At 42.9% G+C, this 998-nt stretch overlaps 1 pseudogene; it reads left to right on the forward strand.

The window, feature by feature from the left end:
• The first annotated feature begins 212 nt into the window (after positions 1–212).
• LOC123839244 (small ribosomal subunit protein eS4, X isoform-like) lies at positions 213–798 on the forward strand (annotated as a pseudogene).
• The last annotated feature ends 200 nt before the right edge of the window (positions 799–998 follow it).

Consider the following 998-nt stretch of genomic DNA (forward strand, 5'->3'; position numbering starts at 1 on the left):
AGGCAATCTTCTTTTCATGCCCAGCACAGCCATGGCTCATGGTGCCATCTGAAGAGTGTAGCAGCTCCAAAGCATTGGCTGCTGGGTAAACTGGTGTGTTTGCCTCTTGCCCATCTACTGGTCCCCATAAGCTGAAAGAATGTCTCCCTCTCATCATTTTCCTAAGGAAAAGACTTAAGGATGGCCTGACAGGAGGTGAAGTAAAGATCCGTATGCAGCGTTTTATTAAGATTGATGGCAAGGTCCAAACTGATAGAACTTACCCTACTGGTTCAATGGATGTCATCAGCACTGATAAGACTGGGGAGAAATTCCATCTGATCTATGACACCGAGGGTCACTTTGCTGTTCATTGGATTACACCCGAGGAGGCCAAGTATAAGTTGTGCAAAGTGAGAAAGATCTTTGTGGGGACAAAAGGAATTCTTTATCCAGAGACCCATGATGCTCACACCATCTGCTATCCTGATTCCCTCATCAAGGTGAATGACAGCACTCAGATTAATTTGGGGGCTGGAAAGATGACTGATTTCATCAAGTTTGACACTGGTAATCTGTGTATGGGGACCAGAGGTGTGAACCTGGGAAGAAACTGGTGTGATCACCGACAAAGAGGGGCACCCTGGTTCTTTTGATGTAGTTCAGATGAAAGATGCCAATGGTAACAGCTTTGCCACCTGGCTCTCTAACATTTTTGTTATTGGCAAAGGCAACAAACCATGGAGTGCTCTTCCCTGCAGAAAGGGTATCTGCCTCACCATTGTTAAGGAGAGAGACAAGGGACAGGTGGGCAAATAGAGCAGTGGGTAAAATGGTCTCTAGGTGACGTGATTGGAAGTCTTTACACTTAATGAAAGATAATGCAGCGTGATTAAAAATAATAATAAAAAATAAAAAATAAATAAATAAATAAATAAATAAATAAATAAATAAGATATTTTTAAGCATTCCACAATGTGTGCTGTATGAGGCAAGGGGATACAGCCACGAGCACAGAG

The sequence above is a fragment of the Mirounga angustirostris genome, unplaced genomic scaffold, assembly GCF_029215605.1.
Source record: "Mirounga angustirostris isolate CCGP_5_RB_7025 unplaced genomic scaffold, mMirAng1.0.hap1 SCAF_3, whole genome shotgun sequence".
Classification (NCBI taxonomy): domain Eukaryota; kingdom Metazoa; phylum Chordata; class Mammalia; order Carnivora; family Phocidae; genus Mirounga; species Mirounga angustirostris.